This window comes from Parus major, chromosome 2, assembly GCF_001522545.3.
Source record: "Parus major isolate Abel chromosome 2, Parus_major1.1, whole genome shotgun sequence".
Taxonomy (NCBI): domain Eukaryota; kingdom Metazoa; phylum Chordata; class Aves; order Passeriformes; family Paridae; genus Parus; species Parus major.
The window spans coordinates 38,005,103-38,025,016 of record NC_031769.1 but is presented as its reverse complement, the minus strand read 5'-3'; the positions used below and the strand labels follow the sequence as shown (position 1 = coordinate 38,025,016).

At 39.1% G+C, this 19,914-nt stretch overlaps 1 protein-coding gene across 1 annotated transcript in view; it reads left to right on the top strand.

Annotated features, from left to right (window-relative positions):
* Positions 1-9,202: 9,202 nt before the first annotated feature.
* THRB (thyroid hormone receptor beta) overlaps positions 9,203-19,914 on the top strand; it is a 108,246-nt gene continuing 97,534 nt past the window's right edge. The window contains exon 1 of the mRNA XM_015619621.1: positions 9,203-9,311. The gene's annotated coding sequence lies outside the window, so the exon portion shown is untranslated. The remainder of the gene's footprint in view (positions 9,312-19,914) is intronic.

The following is a 19,914-nucleotide window of genomic DNA, read 5'->3' as shown; positions in this document are numbered from 1 at the left end:
TAATTATGTTTAAATTTTATTTTTCCTTGCTTGAAATAAAATAATTAAAAGAAAATAAAATAATAACAGAAGATAAAAAGGTGATTTCTTGTTCTTATGGGATCATAAAATCATAGAATGGCTTGGGTTGGAAGGGACCTTAGAGATTATCTAGTTCCAAACCCCCTGCCTAAGGTAAGGACACCTTCCACTTGACCAGGTGGCTCAAGGCCCCAACCAGCCTAGCCTTGAGCACTTCCAGGGTTTGAACACCCACAGCTTCCCTGGGCAACTGTTCCAGTGCCCCACCACCCTCACAGAAAATAATCCTAACCAGGTTCCTAAATGCTGGTTCTGATAATATTGCAGTCATTGTATCAAAACCTTTTAGAGCCTCTTAACTTCTTCTGCCTTCCTTAAATTGCCAGTACAGATGCTCCAACTAATTCTTAAATGAAGTGGAAATTGCACAAATAGGAGTTATTTGAAGCTGCAGAATGATTTTACACTCATTCTTATGTAATGAGCTAGAACTGCGCAGCTGACCAAAAACCAGTCCTTAATTCAGAATTCCAGCCTGTTTTTCACTTCAGTGGCTTTGTAAACTTCCCTCTAGTCTTTATGCACCGTTTTATGTGGTTTAGCAGAAATTCTGAGAAACTAAAGTAAAATGAACCATGGACATGGAGAAATGTGGAAGGACAGATGAAGTGAGAGATTTCACATTGGAATGGGGCATAGAGAAAGCAGTTCTGAAAGAATGGTTTGATCAAAAATGTTTGGGATGGTAAAGTGACATAGAGAAAAATTTTGATTAATTGAGAGAGAATGCATGTCAGGAGAGATGTGATTTATTGGACTGGAGAAGTCTTCCTCGACAACAGCAAGTGGTATAGTCTTCTGCATAAAGTGTCTCTCTTGGTTGGGAACAGAAAACTTGGTTGCATAAAGACTAGAAAATAGCAGTGTAGAACCTGTGCTTCTGTAGGTGAGCACTCTTCAAGCAAAAATCCTATTTCTACATCCATATTCTGACTTACTTGAGAGAGCTCCATGAATCTGGTTCAGACTTGGGATATAACCATAAGGTATGTTTTCTCTGCTTCTCCCTTTTTCCCCTAAATGTTGTTATACTGCAGCTTGGCTCTGTCCACACAGTCTGGAGCAGACTGTGTTGTAACTTGCTTTAGCCGCCGCTGAGTTTAACAGCTTTTGGCTTTGTAAGTAATGCCTTAGGAGAACTCTTGCTCATCTGTTCCCTGAGCCAAAGGAAAACTCCTCCAGTAGCTTTCCCAGTGTTTTCTCTGGCTGGAACACTTAGTTACCGATTGCTAGGTGAAGATACACTATCTTCAATCTTATTTTTGTATTTTTGGTTTGTCCAGCTGACATATTCTAAGATAACCACTCTAAAGCTGTGAAAGAGGACTTTCACAGCAGATTTTTCTTTTCTTTTTCCCGCACTCCATGTAATTAAACTCTTCCACTGGTGGGAAAAATGTTTTTCCTTGATGTAAATGTGTGACAAGTAGTTGAATACTGAGCCAGTCAGTCACATTTCTGTGCTAAGCACACTATTTCCAATATTTTTCATAACAGAATGACTTTGTTTCTTAGCCCTGTACTGTTGGCTTTCTGATCCTATTGTCATTTAATCTGTTGCAAGAAATGCATCCATTGGGAAATTGTTAAATAGGATCTCAATAAACATTTGGATTATATTTAGCAAGTACAAATCACTAGGAGATATTTGCATATTTATTTGTTGAATCTCAGCTTCCACTTCAGGTTAGATGAGACATAAACAATTGTACAGCACCTCTGGCTAAGATTTAGTCTTCAAAGCAAGTCAAAGTAACACTGGGAATTTGGAGGAAGATTTCTGAAGTTTTAGAAGGAACTGTGAAAGGCTTGTCCTATGTTTTAGCTCCATACATTTTATGTCAAGTATGGAATTAATGTTGTAGGCTTTTTCTCTGATGCATCTTGTTTGTTTTACTCTAATATATCTTTCTAAAAAATATTTGTGGCAGCACTGGTCAGAGACTGCGCCTTTGCCTGCATCGTTAATGTAAAAATTACCCTAATTTAAAGCCAGCTAAAATATTTCAGGAGTGGTGTGGTGGTTTGTTTGTTTGTTTATTTGGCTTGGGGTGGTTTGTTTGTTTGTTTGTTTTTTATTTTCACAGGGTCTATGGATCAGACTCTGCATTGTACTTTGTAACAGAGGCCACAGATAACTGTGATCTGACAGAAAGGTTTTAATAGGTTTTATGAAAGATCCAGAATCAAGAGGCCAGGTACCACAGCATGCTTTTATTCCCTAGCAGAGGAAATACTTCTTTGGATGTGTTCTTGGCCTGCTTCATTTTAGGAGAGCCTTTGTGTAAATTATAGGTGAAAATTAATGTAATTAATTGTAATTAGTATAGTGTTTATAGTGGATACATGTTCCAAAATCTTGAACAACAGTGCAGGAGACTTCATAGTTTTCAGGAACTGTAGATTTACAGCAGCAATTAGATCATTTAGGCCAACCCTGAGTACCTTTTGAACTCTGCATTTACTGTCCATTTGCATCTTTGAAAATCCTCCCACTTATTGACAATTAAATTTGATGCCTTTTTACTTGTTCAGATGAAAACACTTGGCATGCTCTTTGTTTGTGTCTCAGTGTGCCTTATTTATTTAGTAGCATTGCTGGATTTTAAGTTCTGGAGATAAACCAAAGCATTAAGGGCACAGGGCTTACCTGCTGTTCATTGCTTGTCCTCTCTTGCATGCCTGGATATGCAGGAAAGTCTTGCACTGAAAGTGAGACTGATAAGCTTCCAATTCTGAAAACAAAGTGCTGTTTTTTTTATATAGTAAAAGATTTGAGATGGCACTTCTCTTGGTACTCTGTTCTTACACATCCACATGCTCTTTGAAGCTCTCTCCTTAACATTTGTCCTATTAAATCTGTGTTGTTTAAAGGGGAAGAAACAATAAAGTGCGTTTTAGGATGTGTGATCCCTTAATGTTATTAAATACTTTGATGGGAATAATCAGTTGGGTTGGAGTCTGTACTTTGATTAGCAGAAAGATATCCTTGTTAAATCTGTATTTTCTTTTGAGCCACATGCTTCTGTAATCATTTCCAGTTTTGCAGAGTATTATGTTCAAAATACTATGTTCTGTATGAGGTCCATGTAAACTTCTTTTTTCTATTTCATAAGCATGAGGAGTCATTTGTTAGTATCTAGCCTTGTGTCAGAAAAATAAGATTATTCAAACTGCATTTGTGATCTCTGACATGAAATTCCTCTTGCTACTTCTTTAATTTTCTTTCACTTAGGTAGGCATCCATTTTTCTTCAAGTTCTAGTAAAGCTTCATGTACAAGAATCCCTGCCCTACATTGTAATTACTCTTTCTCTCTCGCTTTTCTTTTTTTTTTTTTTTTTTTTTTTTTTCCCTGGTGTTTGCAAGACCAATTTGCAGTTTTCAGTGGATTAAACTTATAGCTGAAGAAGATGGGGGAGGTTTCCTGTCTTTGACCACAACTAGTTGCACCTAAGAGAGGTTAGTTCAGGCAAGTAACTGCCTTTCAGTCAGTGGCCAGAGGAAGCTAGCATTTAATGAAAATTTAGAGTCTGGATGCGTTTTGTCTGCGCTATTTATTTTTCCTTGAAGGCAGAGATAAGGAAGGATGTGCAGTGATGCAGGACTGAATGAAGGATAGCAGAGGAGACACCAAAACTGGATGCAGGAACAGAAGGAGATTTACTTTCTTCAGTGTTACCTGATAGATCTATTTTTATATAGAAATGTCACCTGACAGAAGTCAGGAGAGAGAATATCCAAGTAGTTTAGATGCAGCTAGAGGCAGGGAGCAAAAGCCACGAGGGAGTAGAAGAGGCAGTTGAGGTGATCTGAATGCACAGCTGTATATAAAAATAGCAGTTGGAAGGGGAGAGGTCTTTGAGGAAGCTGACCACGTACTGCATGTTGCTGTAATCACAGCATAGAAGCTGGCACTAATTGGCAGTGGAGAAATCCAGTGAAAGACTGATGTGTTATGATGGAGAACTCAGGAGGAAAAAGTGAGAAACAGATGACTGAAAGAAGACTGACACCAGAAAAAAAAGGAGGATAAGATGGAGATAAGTAGAGATTTGAGGCTGAGAAGGAAGAAGGATGATTGAAGAACTGAGGACAGCAAATGTAAGGTAGTTGGGCAACACCAGGGAATGAAGTAAAAAAAACCAAACCCCGTGAAAATGGGGTTTCCTAGTGGCATGAGAAAGATGCAAGTGTGTGAGTCTGAAGACTCACTTTCTTTAGGTGGAAAGGCACATCTGTCAGCAGAGTTTATCTGGGGAAAGAGCAGGGTTTTGTTTTCCAAGACCAAAGAAACACAATGGAAAGATAAAACTAAAAACAGTCCTGGAGAAGAAACTAGAGACAAAGATGCCAGAATCCCTTTTGGAACAAAACAAAGATTAATATATCCAGCCAGAGAAAACTCTCCTAAAATCTGTGGCTGGTGTGATTTTAGTAGAATTACCTTGGTCTCCGAGAAGGAAGGTGGGTGAATGACAAGCTAATGAGGATGTACCAAGAGGCATGAGGAACTCAGGGTCATGCAGGCATGAAAAAATCTTCATGCAATGGACATGTCTGTACTAGTAAATTAAATGAGACTAGAAGCAGTCCCTGGACCTGGAAATTAAATGTATCTACTGTTGACTGTCCCTGGCCTAGTTTGGTGCATACTTACGGGAACTCACCTGAACTATTCCCAGGTAAGGTTTGAAAGTTATCTTGGGATTGTTCCCAGTAGGCAGTTTGAAAGCAACCACCCTGTTTTGGAGGGTGATAGACTTTATTAGCATGGCACCTTTCTGTGCCAGTTGGCCTCAACATTCTTGGACATGTTTATTTTGCTTGTAGAAATAGAGCTGTAAATGGCTCAGTAGATGCAATCCCTTAGAAACTTAGGACATCGGCAATATTTGATGCAAGCTGTGACAGGCAGCAAATAGGATTTCTTCTTTAAAATGTTGCTGAACTGTGATGTTGATGTGCCATCAGATTTTGTTTTCACAGAGTAGGATAACATTGTACAAGAGTTGGTGATACAAAGTAAGTTTGTAATAAGCATGCATTTACTTATTTCCATTTAAATATTCTACAAGCATAAGCAAACATGGGTCATAAATAACACTCCAACTCACAGAAGGGCAGACTGTGAAAGTAAGGAAACAAGGTTGTGTGGTTGGTAAGGTTTGGGCTGGACTAAGAAACCCAAAAATTTAAAAGTAGAGAAAATATTTTTAAAAGTTCTTTAAACATGTGTAAAAACAAGGCAAATCTCCAGACCTAAACAGATAAGATAAATATGGATCTAGAATCTATAGATCTAGAATCTATAGATCTATGGAATAGGTGTAATGTAAAGGTGATGGAGACATGGAAACTTTGCAGTTAGTGTTGAAAAATGTGCAAAATGAAATTTCATGTGCTGTTCTGGATTTTGAATTCAGGAATGATTTAAACTAAAACAGGAACAGCAAGAAAAGCATTGCTGAGAGCCTTTATCTTAGCAGAACAGGCTAGCAAAGTGACACCCAGAGTGTGATAAGATAGTTCTTGATAAATACAATAAGGAAGGGGCTGGTACAGAGGAAAGCTGGTTAATAAAACTAAACAGTGGTGACACATGAACAAAGTTAGTAACAGATATCAATTTTAGCAGAAAGCAGTCAATTGACTCTGAAACTAAAGTTAGATCATTCATGTTTATAGAAGCAGCATTCATCTCAGCTCACATTTTCTAAATGGGTCCGTGAATGTGACCTGTTCTTAACCAGGCACAACATCAGTTTTGTGAGGAGCTTCAGAGATGATCAGGAGGATTTGCACTTTCCTTTCAAATGCCTTAGCTTCTGAAGAGCCAAATGCAACATTTTTGCAAAGAACTGTGCAGGGTATTTGGCAGTTCTCCTCCAGCGTATCATCAGTATTTCAATGGTCATCCTATACCCATGAATCCTTTTCCTCTTCAGTTACAGAATTATAGAATCATAGAGTGATTTGGGTTGGGTCTTTCACTAGACCAGGTTGCTCAAAACCTCAAAATGTCCTTGAACAGTTCCAGGGATGGGGCATCCATAGCTTCTCTGGGAAACCTGTTCCAGTGTCTCACCAGCCTCACAGTAAAGGATTTCTTCCTAAACTACACCTACCTTCTTTCAGTTTAAAGCTCTTGTCCTTATACTGCATGTCATTGTAAAAAATCCTTCTCCAGATCTCTTGTAGGACCCCTTTGAGTGCTGGAAGGTGATCTAAGGTATCCCCAAAGCCTTCTCCAGTTCTGCCCTTTAGATTGTTGAGAGTTGATGTTATATATGTTCTCCATGGTCTCCATCACAGGTGCTGTGCTGCTTTCCTGGTTCAGCTTCATAGGAAATCATGGCCACACAGCAAGTTCACCTGAAGGAGCTTGTCTCTTGGGAGCGTTGTGTCACACTGTGTCAAACTGTTGCACTATTTTTTTCTTGGTTTGCCCTCTTGCTGGAGCAGGATTTCATGTAGAGCATTCAAAATGCATGTTAGTGTAATATTGGGAAATGTTTTGTTTGTGTGTGACTCCATGTGAATGTGAATTGACAACCCCAGATTGTGAAAGAAGGTAATTTTAATGTCTTTCTTATTATTTTTGTTGGCCTTTACGTATTTCTATAAATACTGTGCAGTTTAATATATACCAGACTGATGAATGTGGAAGCCCTTCATGTCTCTAAATGAAAACTTTCAAATATAAATAGCTTTAATACTGTAAATAGAAAAATCTCTATGCTGTATTTATCACTGACCCCTGTTTTTTTCCACTTCCATTGCATCTCCCATTTTATTTTTAGTGATGCTTACTTAAAATATTTTCCCTGTTTTCCTGTTGGCCATTATATGGCCACTGTGGAATCCAAGTGATTTCTAATCCAGACGGTAAGGAAAGTGTTCCTTACTTGAGCAGTGTGAGGCTGAAGTCTTGTCTGTTCAGACCTTCTTCACTGATGGCATCAGCTTTGTCTGTTTGATTGAGTTTGTGTACATATTCCTTATCTGCTTTCAAAATGTGATTCCAGTATCCTTCAGGACCTCCTGTTCTTCTTTGATGTTATTCTATGTCCCCCTCATAAGATGGTAGCTCTGGTTTTGCTAACTTACTAAAGTTATACTCTTCACAAAAGTCACTATGTTGGCAGCCCGTAACAATTTAATTTTTTTTCTAATTTAATTATTTAATTATTATCTAATTATTATTAAGTTTTACAATATTGATGTGTTGTTGATCACCTCAGCTGCACACAAAGTAATTGGAATAGCTTTAAGTTTTGGTGGCTCTCAGGCCTCAGCTTTGAGTTCAGTGTTGAAACTGCAGGTTCCTGTGCAGTTTTATTTTGTGCTATTAGGTCCTTCTCCCCCTTTTTGTGTGTTAATAGATAATTTAAGGTAGGGTTGAATGTAGTGTAAGCTGTGTTAGGGGTTGCAGGCCACAGTTGTCTTCCAACGCTACTTGTTTGAAGAGGCTGCAAGGGCATCACATGGTTCTTTTGTCCTGAAGTGTCTCAAGAGAGGGAAGTAAGTGTCTGTAAGGAACTGCTGATTATCTGTACACTGCTCAAAATGGCAGATGAAGTGTAGAAATGCAGTTATTTAAGGGAAATCGGTTGATTTCTTGTAACTCTGCCTGCATGCTTTGGTCTCAGCCTGAAACACTGCTGAGAAACTGAAACACACTGGGAAGGAACAGGAAGGAAGCAAGATAGGAATTCTTATGGCAAAGAAGTTGGAAACAGGTAGGACAGGTGGACAAGCTTTGTGCACACATCATCAGTAGCAAAAGGTTTCCTGGCACTTCTGAGGCAGCAGTGGCTCTGTACCAAGAGAAAAGCTTCTCCTGCGTCATTTTCCAGCAACCAGGAGCTGTGTCTGTAGGGGCAGATGAGCTGGGCCCAGGATGTACCTCAGACATGTCAAGGTGCTTGGTACCCTTCCTTGTGGTGTTAGTGGGGCCCCAAGAGCAGCAGGTCTGGGAGCTGATGTGATGAGATGGAGTGAGAGGTGATGTTCCTGTCTCTGTGCTGCTATAGTCATTGCCATGAGACCACCTTGGACTTCTTGCAGCTCTGGAGGAGCAAAGACAGGAGCAGAAATGTGTTCAGTCATCTTTGAGAGGTGGAGGAGGCATTGCTGCTTGTCAGATAGGAAATCCCCAAAATGGCCAGCTACTACTCATGAACTAAAACTGTTTTCCTGCCCTCATTAGGCAGAAATATTTTTTCCTGCCAGTAGGCCATCATGAAGATTCCTTAACTTTACATCCAAGCAGACTGCTGTTGCATCCAGCAAATGGCAGATAAAATGGTCTGTGTTCATGGGACTCTGAAACTCTGGGGAATCCTGGACTCATTTAACCATCAATCTTTATGCTTTGAGGCATGCCAGCATCTGCAAGCTTCTTAGTTTTAAAAGTGATTGATGTAATTTTATTTTTATGCAGCGCCTTGAGATGCCTACTGAGAAGGACTCTTAAAATAGGTGTAATTTAATGTGCTGTTCAGACTTCTCATTAATCTGCTTGTCTTTACTCTTACCCAGAGGTAAAATACAAAAGCTACAGAGGGAGGAGTTTGGAATAAAATGATAGAAAAGGGGGCTCTGAAGTAAAGACATTTAGTACTGGGGACTAAGACTAGCAGTGGAGGAAACAGAACAGGATGTTCAGAAAGTCCAGGCCCTTTGGCATGAGTTAAGGAGCTTGGAAAATAAGCAGGGCTACAGTGAATTTGTGAAACAATGTTTGTCTTCCTAAACTGAATACTGGAAAGGATCCATTTCACACTTTGCCTTTGCCAGCGCCCTGATATCTATTGCAGCACTCATCTTCTGGCCTCTTTATTTTCAGAGAAAAGTTTGACTTTGTGTTTAGAAGTTATTTGTGCTTCCTGCTTTCTTACGGTGCTAACACGATCATGTTGTGGCTACGGGGATAAACTTTGGAGTCTTAATCTTTGGTCCTGCTGTGCCACCCTGTTTCTGATGTTTATATTTTAACTTCAGCCATGGGCTTAAAAGACTCTACTTCCACTTTACTTCGCCACTTCTTTGTCTGCATGGGTAAATTAATCAGGGCCAGGACTTGTATCTTATGATTGTCCATATTGTTTAATTTCTAGCACATTCCATGACATGATTTTGGTCCGTGCCAACTAGCACACTCCCAGATGACAGCTGTGGCAGGATGGCGTGGGAGAGAGACTGTTCTCAACAGGCATTATTGAAGAGGTAACCATGTTTTGCAGGGGAAAACGGTGTAAAGGTGTGGATTGGAACTGGCTTTGCCTTTCTCCCCAAGCCTCTGGATTCTGATATATTTTATGCACTAGGACCAGTCTCTCTCGCTCTTAGCATTTGCAAAAGATACTGAAATACAAACTTTTGCTTCCTCATTGCATCGCTAGGTGCTATTATCCACAAAAACATCAAGCCACCTCCTCCTTCTCCCTGTGGGCCATCTGCTCAGGCTTACAGCAACACTTCCATAGTGATAAGATCTTTTATCTTTGAATACGATTCAGGTTAGGGGCACAACTCAAGTTTTATGCCAAGCCAGTTTACAACAAAACCAGTCCCTCTGAACCCGACTGAGCTTTCCAGAGACTGGTCTTCCATCGTGCAGCGTATTTGCACACACAGGTACAGCAGTAGCTCACTTAGCCAGTGTTGTCACAGGCCCACAGCAGCAAGTTAGATAAGTAATTGCTGTTCTGGTATGTATGTATTTGCTTATCACACAGGGTCATGACGATTGCACATACTGATTGTACATTTTCTTGCACACACGGATTTTTTTTTAATTTCACACCTATAATTCACTCTTCAGGCTTTGTTTGTTGCACTTTACATGAAAATAGGGAATGTTTACTTTCCCCTGTGGGATTTCTAGTGTGTGAAGCCCTCTGCAATTCTTTGTTGTGTAAGGGATTATTGAATTCCAGAGCATTGCTGATGCTTTGGCTGAATGTGTTTTTCCAAAAATTGTATATATAAGGTGCACCTCTATATGAAATATTCTTTATAAACCTTAATTGCTCTCCTTCTGACTACATTTTTACTGCCTGCATTTTCAGTTGCAAATGGAGATATTATTAAAACCATAGTCTTCCTCTTAACCACTGTTGCAAGTATTTTTTCATTTAGGTAGTACATGGTGTGATGTTTGTAGGACATACATCAACAGCAGCTACAGGCTGCACAGACTTGGGTTTTTGTCTTGAAAATGATAGGATTAGCTGCATAGTGAGCCTGTATCTATCATCAAGATTTAAGCTCTTGAGCCTGTTGTTGGTGCCACTGGAGCAGCAAAGGAAGAAACCACTGCTGAGTCACTGGACTAACCAGTGTAGGTTTCTTCATCGTGAGAATCTGTGTACAGCGCTGTTATCAAGGGGATTAGAAACACTGAGCAAAAGGGACTTTGTTGGGGTAGTGCTGGGTGAAATGGTGCTTTTACAAACTGGTGTGGTGGGCAGGTTTGAGGCTAGTGAGAGCCATGATGGTGACAGTCACAGAAATTGTTAGGAAAAAGAAAGGCCGCGAGAAGTGCAGGGTCTCCTGTGTAAACTCTGTTAACTGTTGTTGCCAGTCTGTGCACTCCTCTCTGTATTCATTAGCTGATGAGACTGAAAAGTCAGTCTGGAAGAGATTGTGCTGACTACAAGTTTCTGTAGCCTTTGGTGGTGCCAGCTGCAAAAATAGGCAAATCCGGCTGCAGTGGAAGGGCGTGATGGGGCAGCTCCAGCCCAACTGCTACCCTGGAGGCGTTTTGGAGGCTTTGGCTGGAAGCCGTGAAATGCATCTCCCAGGGGAGGACTGCACTGCAAACAGACCTTGCCCTTCCCTGTCGTTGGATTCCTTTGGCAATAGGCAGAACACCTAAACATATTTATGGTAAACTGCAGTGATTTTTGTGCCCCTCTTTGAGATGGACGTGAGCTTTGCATTGTGTTCGTTAATTCATCTCGCATATGACCCTTTCAAAAGGTCTCGTTATAGCAGCCGTTCATTAGTGGTGGCATTGTGCCTGGATGAAGGCCAGGTGAAAACATGTTTCTCAATTTCTCACTCTTACATGGCCTGAACCAAACATTAACAGCTCCCCATTGATTTAAGTGGCTCTTGGTTGGATCAAGCCTACTCTGTTTCAGGAATCAAAGGACGGGAGGACTAGTTCCTATTTTTCCTTGGAGTTTAGCATTCTTAAAGAGGAGAACTGAGAGATCCTCTGCACCCCATCCTCAAGGAATACCTTTGAAATAGGATACTTGTTTACATGTATAAAGAGGTTAGCATTAGAAGTAACTTAGAAGTAATGAAATAAACTTTTATGTGTGCTTTAGAGGACTTTCTCTTTTCCAGCAGAATTATGGTCCTTGGTAACTTGGTCAACTCTGTGTAGGAAGGATGTTTCTAAGAAGGGGTTCATGTACAGGTTAAAAAAAGCCCACTGAACAAAACAAGCTTTCTGCTGAAAATTAAGAGTTTAAAAAAACATAAAACTGCTTTATCTGTTATAATTTTATGCGCTTTTCTTTTCAGGGAATAATTATTTTTCTTTTTCATCTTATTTACTTACTTTTCTTAGGAAAGGGAGAATCTGGGGATCACTCAGTAAACAAGAAATCTCAATAAGAGCCAGTCATTGCTTCAGGCAGCAATTGGACCACAGCAAATGTAGGCAGACTGGCGTTAGCTCCCATGAACTGTAATGACACTTAGATTGTTGCTGAACTAAGTATGCAGGTCAATGGGTAGGTCTCTGCGTCCCATACTGGAGCTCTTACTGCTGTATGATTCACTGCTTTTAGGACCTGCATTAGTAAGATTAAAGTCAGTGCTGCTTTGCCTGCCCAGCTCCTTCCTGCAGGGAATGCAGGAGAAAAATACTTGTGAAATCCCCAGCACGCAGGAAACAAAGGGGAGATCCATGCTTGCCTTGCTGCAGTGATTTTGAGGCTTTTCTACACTTTTCCTGTGGGACAAATTTCTGTGCTGCCTCATTTTTGCTGGTGTTGTTCAGACATCAGTTATTCAGTTCCTACCCTTGCGCAAGTGCCAAAAATCACAGATGTGGAAATCTTGGACACTGTGATTTTTCACAGCATTCATGACAAAAAGACAGTTGGCTTCAGAGATCAGAGGCATCTTGGAATATGAAAAAAGCTCTTTTAAGTGTATTCTTCCTTTGTAAAGGCAGTTGCTCATTCAGACCGCAGTCAAGTGTGAGTACCCTCAGCTGGAACCCGCTGCTGCAGTGTGGTCTTGCTCCTGTTTGCAGTCAACGGGGTTGTTCGGGCCACTGCAGCTCATTACCCAGGCTTTTCATCAGCTGCTGAGCGTCATTTGTTTTTTGGAGTTTACTCCCTTAAAAATATGGCAGTCATCAGTAGAAAACCAACTGAAATGAGAAGTGCTGGACTTGTTTTCTGTGTTAGGTATCATGTGGTTCTATAGCAAATAAAAGGTATCATTTATTTCATTTTATTCAAACAAATAATTTGCAACAGCTGGTAAGGAAGGGGAGCAGCCATGAGCTGAAAATAAAATTTACGGCACAATTCTGTGTATGTTGTCGGGGAATCATTCCCATGCAACCCAGTAATGGCGCAGAGATTTCAGGGATTATGTTCGGATTAAATGTCATCAAGAGCTGAGCCTTGGCAGTATGCCAGGAAGGTCATATGAGGAAAGTCCCAAACTTTTACACTCAGATAAAATTGTGTTCTGCTTAATAATCATAATACACTGCAAATCTTAGCACCAATAATGACTTAAGTTAGGAAATCTCATCATAATTTTATTTTTAGAAAATTTATTATTTAGTTTAGGTTCAGGATTTTTCGCTGCTTTTTTGGGATTTAAGACTATGTCAGCAATTTTTTTTGGAGTGTACAGGTTTTTTCTTGGTAGCATGACATTAAGAAACTTTAGACCAAAGCTCCTACAAGTTTTAAAATTTGAAATTTTTCATTTTGAAGTTAAACATGAGCAGCAATAGCCTGCCAATACTTCCACAAATATTATTTCCCAGAAACATTCCCATTATTTTTGAGACGTCTAAAATGCTGTAATTCCATGGCATTTATGGAAGATTACTTTATTATTGGGAGGGAATGAGAAAATAGTTACAAATGCATAGTTGAGGTTTGCTTTTTCTTTTATTTATCTGTGGATGGTCATTCCAAAATACCTATGGAACTATGAAGGAATATGCTGACAGTCTAATACTTCTTTGAGAATGTCTCATTTTGGTTTTAATCTGATCTGTTTACAGTAGATTGGTTTCAATTACGGAAGGGAATTCTTTCCCTAGGGGATATCTCTACATGGAATCGTAGAGCCTTAGCTATAGCACTTGAAATAAACACTCTTTTGATCTACTTACCATCTCTGAAAAAAAAAAAAAAAAAAAAAAGCTGAAATTATTTTAAAAGTGAATTCTTGAATCACTTAAAATTATTTTTAAAGTGATTTCTTGAATCACTTAAGTGCTCTCAGATATGATCCTACTATGCATATACCTAAGGATATATGATATTTTTTTCTGTATTGTTTCATTTGCTGCCTGGCACTGATCCCAGCAGTGGGAACACCCTTTCCTGCTGCCCTTGGTGGGCATCGGGGGCTACGGAGAGAATTGTCACCAGACTTTCTTTTGGGTGCAACCAACCTCCTGAATCAAACCAAAGCTGTTGAATTTGATTTACCAGTGAGCTTCAACAAAAAGGGAGCAAAAATTGGAGTCATTAGCCAAAGCAGTGATGAGACTGTGGATTCAGGGCTCCACATTTGTTTTCTGGTTATATTTGCATCCCATATTTGTAAGCCTTATTTTAGGTATACCGTTTATACTTAAATATGTGTTTATATACCAAATGATGCATATGTGTGTACACATATGTGTTTGTGCATGCTGAAGTTTATTTTCCCCTTCCTCCTCCTCTCCTCTTTGCTCACCTTGCCTGCTGCAGTGAGGCACAAGACCAGGAAGAAAATTGTCTTAGTTGAGGAGGGCCAGCATTGCAATGGGAGAGCCTAATCATCTTCAGTTCATTGAAGTGTAGAGGTTGGGAGATAACAATCAGAGTTGTCAGATTCTGGTAGGGGTCACAGTGATAACAGTGGGGTCAAAAGTCAAACTGAAAAGCACCAGGAGATGTGGCTGGGTGCAGCAGCAGGACCCCAGGCTGGGCGCCAGGCTCCTGAGGCAGAGGTGCTGCCAAAATTTGCAGAACAACTGATTCAATTAGTTTGTTATTTATGAAGGGTACCGTATGCAACCCTCAACATGTCAACAGTTCTTTAAAGTGAAGATGTAAGAAATTCCAGTTAGAAGTCAGTCCTTTAAATACTATGAATAAACAAAGTAAATTTGTTATTTCAATAAACTTAAAGACCTCATGTTGTACCATTAATTTGTCCTGAATTATTGATAGGATTTTTTCCATTACTTTTCTAGACCTTTATTTAAACTACGTTCAGTAGAATTTTACCATCCTACAGCCCCAGACACACAGTAATAAATCAACCCTTATTTCCTTATTTGCTTGAAGCTAATATGACAACAAATAGTCTGTTCACATACATTATTTCTTTGTACTACATCATATGCAAATATTTCAATTATTATCCTTTTATCTCTATAATATTTTAACAGCAAGATACAACATGTTTCTCTGATAAACTGAGTTGTGTAAAATCAGCTTTCACATCTACATAATGCTTTAACAAAACATTCCCTCTATTTCAAGTTAAAATGTGTGTTCATCTTGGGAATATCCTCATAAAGAAACTTAATTTGCCTTATTAAGAAACACTTGTGTATTCTCATAAGTTTCAATTTTTTTATTTTTTTTTAATAATAATTTAATCACATTTTGGACTCCTGCCTGCCCAGGCTGCCTGGGGCTGGCAAAGGTTTGGTAAGTTGAATTCTGCAGTTAATTTTTGTTTATAAAGTATGTAGCTTGACTTCCTTGCACCATTTTTTTTCTCCCCCTTCTGTGAATATTTATGTAACTGGATGTTTACTTTCCAGTATTAATCCTTGAGAATGATGACTTTCCCTCCAAAGCTGGTAGGACCCTGAAAACTGATGTTACCTCAGCAGGGCTCATCCAGCTTCGTTCCTGTGCAGCGCTGTGTCACCAGCATGTTTTTTTAAGCAGGATTGTTCCGAGGGCCTGTGAGATCCCTTGGCACGGGGCAGCCTCCCTCCCCCTGTGTGAGTGGCTGTGTCCCAGTGCCTTGCTGGGACAGGCAGGAGTTTCAGTGCCCACAGTGTCACAGGGATGGCCATGGCAGGTGCTCTGCTGGGTACCTGGGCGATGGAGGTGACCCATGTGTGCTGCCCACCCAGCTGGGTTGAGTATCCAGAGTTGAGTATCAGGTGCTTAGGGCTGTGTGAGGTTTCACTGATTGTATTCTGATGTATCTGAAGTGTTTTATCCTAATGTGTAAAGCAAAACATGCGGGGTATGTCTCCCCCTTTCCCAAAGAAGGGGAAGAGAAACACATAATGATAGAAGAAATAATTTCCTCTTAACTCTGGATGTACTGTCTCGAGGCTTTTTATAAAACCAAATAGCATTACTAAGCATCTCTTTGCTGGAGGGGTGTGAAATAGCCAGGTGTGCTTTGTGTAAAAGCAAGTGATTGTAGCCTGAAACATCGCTACAGACGCTCCGTGAGTCAGATCATTCATGACTGCAATAACGAGATTATTCATGACAGGCTCCTCATTGTGACAATGGTCCTTTGTTTGAAGTCTGCACTGTGTATGTGCTATACTTCCGATTTGAAGATTCCTTCTCTGCTAGAAAACAGCATTGCAGCAGGGAACCAGAAGTGAAGATCAGTGCTGCTAAGTTCAGGATGTTACTCAGTGCTGGAAATAATTGGGAAAGTTCATAGTTGAGTTAAAAGCTGTAACTATGAACTTCACTGGGATGGTACTACTTCCTGTTGGTCCTGAGGTAGGTTTTTAATTTCATTTTTAGCGAGTTCGTTTTTGATTTTGTGGGTTTTTTAAAACTCTTATCTTCTGATTAGAACTGGTTAAATACTGCCAAGAGAGTTTTGTTGCTCAAGATCATGTAAGAGGTGTTTTTTCTTGATAGTGCTGGTCCTTATGTCCACAGCCATTTTGTTTAAGGAAAGGAAGAACAAAAGCACAGCATTTCTTTAGTGTTCAGTCAGGTTAATTTTAAATTCCCCCTTATTCTTAATTTTCTCATGAAACTATTCTTGTCCCCATTATACAACTTTTATGGGGTCCCTATGTTAAGAGGTGATTACCTCCCGCAGCAATGTGATTACACTTTGTGGTGGAACCACGACCTGGGTGTTTTTGACTTAGGTGCTAGAATTTGGCTTGGATTTGTCTCCTGTACACCTGGGTGGTCAGGCTGAAACCAAGGCGTGATGTGCTCCAGGTCTTTCCCGCAAGTGGAGCATCCTTGTGTGATCTTCCTGTGCCTTGTGCACAGAGCAGCTGGGAAGTTCATCCCTGGTGAGGAGGGCTGGGGAGCAGGGGCTGCTGGAATCCTCCTGCTCTTGAGGGATCCCACAGAGCCCACAGGCAGCTCTGGTGGCTGTGCTGAGAGGGGGCAACCTCTGCCACCCCTGGGAAGATGGTGATGGTGAGTCAGAGATGGCTTTTGGGAAAATGGAGACACCATCCCAGTGTGGCAGCAGCACCTCAGAGGGAATCACCAGAGCTGTTTGCTGCAGTAGTAGAGTTGAAAATAACCGTGTTTCCCATGGTCAGCAGCTTGTAAGGAAAACACAGAGCAAACTCGGTTCTTGAAAAGCTCTGAAACTAAAATGGTGCTTTTGTTTTTACATCTGATTTCAGCTTTTGTCCTTGAAGCTCAGAAGTTTCCTGGTGTTTTCTTTTGAAACTGTGCTGTTTCATGCAAGGGAAACAAGACTAAAATAAATCCAATGCAAGCATTACAGAGACTATCTTCTATCTGGGCATGTGATTTTTAATTTTCCCCCCAAATGAATTAAAATTAATTAATGATTAATAATTAATTTCCCCCCCAAATTAATTATTATATTCTATAGCAGAAGTTGTTTGGATTGTTATGGATGTTAGCTATGAATTTGTCCAGTATAAATTTGAATTCCAGGTCATTTTGTTGCAAGTTTGCAAAAATATTTATTTACTCATTTTCAGAAATAAAATAGAAGGAGTTAATTGTTTGACAGGAAGAATAAAGCATTTGACTATTCTGTATTGTGTGGGATTGTTATGACAGACCTCTTTTGGTTGCACAGCATTCAAATTATACATCAGTAGGGTAATGGTATATTATGTCATCTGTTGGTACTTCTACAAGCAATTTCATTACCTCATTAAAAATTTACAGTGATCTGAAAGGCACTTTGTGATAGATATAGTAATAATTATGCACGTGTGATTTTGTATAGTGTTATGTAGATGTACATTTTCTGCATCCTGTAGCAAGAAATAGACTACTATTGCTCTTGAGATATTTGCCAGGTAATTGAATATAAAACCTGAATTTTTTACTGAAGTTTTTAGTATTTGGATTTTAGTCGTTTCAGTTGCAGCTGACAAAAATGCTTTCACTGTTATTGGGAAGATAATCAAATTGAGTTTGCTGAAATGGAGATAATTTTTTTGAAACTGATTTATTTACAAATGAGATTAAATGGGAATGCAATAATACTTTTTGCCCTAAGCAGTTAAAGGGAGCAGTGTTCACTTATTACCTTTTACACACATCTAGATCAGGGCTGCTTAAATTGCAGGTTTGATTTAGGCTTGAACCATGAGCATATTTTACCTTGTTATGGTTACATTAACTTTCGCTGATGGTGTTGGAAATGTGGCACTTCTTGCTGGTTTTTCCAGTTTTCTTTTTTCTAGGATTTACCATTCCTAGGTGTCAAGGTTGAGCATGACTCTTGGATAGCCATGAGGATGCAGATTCATCTCACAACAAATAGCTGAATAGCCCTTAGTAAATAAACTGAGTAACGCAGATTAATACAGTGTTATCTTGTTATTTACTGCAAGAGATTATTTTCTTAATGAAAAGAAAAAAAAATAAACTGCAGAATTCTGTTGTCAGTGAACTTTTGACAGTTTTATAAAAAATTGTTTTCTATGAAAATATATAAATTTCTATGAAAATGTATAAAATCTTTGTTGTGACCAGAACTTAGTTACCTAGTTTAATAGATATTAATGCAATTTTTGCTATGCTATGCTTGAGGATGTCCTAGGAGCTTACATTATAAGGATTATGAATGTCAGAAAACAGGTTGGGAGTGAGGGCTATTGGCTTCTGACATAGTTCCCATGTGTAAAAGTGCAAAATGAACAATAATTATATTGTGACTATGATGACATGTAAGGTGCAGTTGTTTGGATAGGAAAAGGTCTCCTTGGAGTTGCTAAGTATCTGATTTCAGTTTTCTTATTTCTTCTTATGTTTTGAGAAGTTCACAGATTTGCAGTTGAAGTTTTATAGCAAACACCAGGTTTTAAATTATTCAGCAGAACTACTGAAGTGTGGTTACTGCGTGTACACAAGAGAGGAAAAATCTTGACAAGAAAATCCTCCCATTTCCAGTTTCCACAAAACTCTTAAGAGTCACGTGAAAATATTTTTAAATTGTTTGACAGTGCCATTCAAAAATGATATGTTTTGTACTCCTACTTATTAGCTCAAGCACAACCAGATAATGATAATTCTTAGACCTGTGATTATTCATTGCTAAATTTATTAATAATGGTACTCTTTCATTCTTGTATGGTAGCTTTCCAAAGAAATCTCTGTAGTGAGAAGCAGTCTGCTCATATTTTCTCTTTTACCATCATATTGGTCTCCTATTTCACTTTTTCTTTTTCTTTTTCTTTTTCTTTTCTATTTTTCAGTTAATTATTATATAAAAAGGACATGAAATTTTAATATACAGGCTTGCTAGGGAAGAGAATGGAGGGAAATAAGATAAATTAGCCTAAAAGCAAATTGAAGTCTAAAATTGAAGTAAAGTTCTTAACTGAACTGGACTTTGAAATATTTACCTAGATCGGTAATGATTTCCTCTTTGAGCACTGTAAAAAAAAAAAGAAAAAAAGGAAGTTTGAATTTATTTGCCTAAGATTGAAGCATATAATTTTTAGCTATATGTCACGGCTATCTGTGGATTATTCAGTGGTTAATATGTAACAATCATTCTTTATAGTGGTCAGTTTATTTGTATCAAAATTTGCTCTTTACAATCTTCACAAATGTTGAGTAAAGAGGAGGAGGAAGATTTATTTTCTTAATGTGGTGGAATTAAAAAAAAAAAAGCTCTACCATTAAACCTGTTTTAGGACTGTTTAGAGGAGATTTCTTACACCTGCTTTCAACAATATTTTATCCAAAATCATCTTTTCCACTTCTCTCATTTTTTTCTCAGTCTGCAATACCTATACCACAGGGGTGTCTTCACTTCCTTCTGAACTTCTCCTGGGCTTGGGGTTATTCTACCCATACACAGAGACCTCAAAATACTTCTCCACTGAAGTGTTTTTTTTCAAGACCTCTGGAAATCAGTCTTGCCCCAAGACTGAATTGGTTCATTGTTCAGTTCAGCACTAAGTAAACAAAGCATCTTCGTATTTAATAGGAATGGAAATATATTTCCATGCTCATGAACTTCTACAGAGAAATCCATTTGCTCAGTCTTCAGTGTAACAACATTGTTGACACAATTTCTGGATGCTTAGCATCCTTTTTTGACATTACTGGAGGAATTTGGAATATGTGGTAAGGGCCAGTGCACAACACCATAATGAGGCTGT